This window comes from Salvelinus alpinus, chromosome 19 (genome assembly GCF_045679555.1).
Source record: "Salvelinus alpinus chromosome 19, SLU_Salpinus.1, whole genome shotgun sequence".
Classification (NCBI taxonomy): Eukaryota; Metazoa; Chordata; class Actinopteri; order Salmoniformes; family Salmonidae; genus Salvelinus; species Salvelinus alpinus.
The window spans coordinates 5,109,374-5,111,661 of NC_092104.1; the positions used below are offsets into that span (position 1 = coordinate 5,109,374).

Here is a 2,288-nt window from a genome sequence, read left to right on the forward strand (position 1 = left end):
TGAGACCCAGTTAACCAGAGAGACCTATAGAACAGCTGCAGTAGAACTAGAGATGAGACCCAGTTAACCAGAGAGACCTATAGAACAGCTGCAGTAGAACTAGAGATGAGACCCAGTTAACCAGAGAGACCTATAGAACAGCTGCAGTAGAACTAGAGATGAGACCCAGTTAACCAGAGACCTATAGAACAGCTGCAGTAGAACTAGAGATGAGACCCAGTTAACCAGAGAGACCTATAGAACAGCTGCAGTAGAACTAGAGATGAGACCCAGTTAACCAGAGAGACCTATAGAACAGCTGCAGTAGAACTAGAGATGAGACCCAGTTAACCAGAGAGACCTATAGAACAGCTGCAGTAGAACTAGAGATGAGACTCAGTTAACCAGAGAGACCTATAGAACAGCTGCAGTGGAACTAGAGATGAGACTCAGTTAACCAGAGAGACCTATAGAACAGCTGCAGTAGAACTAGAGATGAGACCCAGTTAACCAGAGAGACCTATAGAACAGCTGCAGTAGAACTAGAGATGAGACCCAGTTAACCAGAGAGACCTATAGAACAGCTGCAGTAGAACTAGAGATGAGACCCAGTTAACCAGAGAGACCTATAGAACAGCTGCAGTAGAACTAGAGATGAGACCCAGTTAACCAGAGAGACCTATAGAACAGCTGCAGTAGAACTAGAGATGAGACCCAGTTAACCAGAGAGACCTATAGAACAGCTGCAGTAGAACTAGAGATGAGACCCAGTTAACCAGAGAGACCTATAGAACAGCTGCAGTGGAACTAGAGATGAGACCCAGTTAACCAGAGAGACCTATAGAACAGCTGCAGTAGAACTAGAGATGAGATCCTGTAGTGTGGGTTAGTGAGATATAATCTAAAATGTTGTAGGTGTTTTACATCTACTAAGATGAAAGCAAGGTATGTTGTACAGTTGTATCTGGAACGTTTGTGGATACAAGGATCACCTCGATATATATATATACTGTATACACTATTTGACTGAGGACGATCTCTGTAGTTGATTGCAGCATGAAATCCACTCTGTCGGTCACAAGAAAAGCGATTTTGCTCGTTACATTTCACTCTTTAGATGTCGTTAGCTAGCTACGTGGCGGCGTACGTTAGAAATAGTTCTCGATGTATATGTGGGGACCGTGAAATGCGAACATAGTTTGTCGTCGTCATGATTCGTCATCGATCTCTATCCCTCCTCGTTCATTCGTCGTGTTCTGTATGTTGATGATGCTGTGGGCAACAGTGCATTGAAGTGCTGCTTTCTTTACTAGAACTTCACTTTCTATTTTTACACTTTATTTTTTATTTTACTTTTTTGGAGAGTCTCTTCTGACAGGTAAAACACTTAAAGAGCTGTTAGACAAGTGCAGTCAATGAGTAGTTAATGATCGATTACAGTGCGACGACTTCCCCCCCTCCGTGGTAATATGCACTCTTATTAAGATTGGTAAATCACTCTAGGTATGTACTGTATCATAACAGCCAGCTGATAACATGTCTGTTACTAAGCAACTTCAAAATAAACCAGATGGCTTATTGTTATTATTCATCCGAGTTCATTATTTCCACCTTCACCATGTACAAAAACAATAACAAAAAAGTTTAGAGAGGAATACGAATCATGATTTTTTTATCGAATGCAATTTTATGTTGTCAGGCTATCATTTTAAAGAAAGGGGTGCATTTCTTCTCCAGAGTGAAATGAACTGTATAAAGTATTTATGCAAATATTAACTTTCATTTTGTGTTTTTTTTTATTTTTATGTCAGGAAGTTGTTACGTGTCCTGTGTGGATTAACACAACTGACTTAGTGTCCAGTTGCATTGTACATGTTTTAACTGCATTATTATTGGTTAATTTGTTTTGTTTTCGTTCATTTTTTTTTTTCAACGCATTTGTCAGTCTTATGAGTTGTTTTTTTTAAGCCATGATTAACCCCCGAAGCGATAGGTCGGTGTACAGTTACGATGGGAGTGCTGGAGATGTGCCCCCAACTCTGGGTGGCCTTTTTGTATTCTTTATGGGGGGAAAAAATAAGAACTGATCAAATTTAAATAATGTATTATTTTGTCGGTCTTGTATTAGACTGCATTACTACAGTATCTAGTGTGCAATCTGTGATGATAGCTGAATGTTCATTGTATATATGTGTTCAGTACAACAATGAGAAGAACCGTACAATAACCCTTACAGAAACTGTAACAATAATACAATAGATCTGGTACGTATAATTTCATTAAATATTTGCTGTTTACCACCAATTAGA

General features: G+C 39.3%; 1 protein-coding gene across 5 annotated transcripts in view; it reads left to right on the forward strand.

Moving 5' to 3' along the window:
* Positions 1-2,288, forward strand: part of wdfy3 (WD repeat and FYVE domain containing 3) — a 260,816-nt gene extending 258,528 nt beyond the window's left edge. For all 5 annotated transcript variants that reach the window (XM_071352080.1, XM_071352078.1, XM_071352076.1 and 2 more), the window contains one exon: positions 1-2,288. This exon is cut by the window's left edge and continues 3,223 nt beyond it. The gene's annotated coding sequence lies outside the window, so the exon portion shown is untranslated.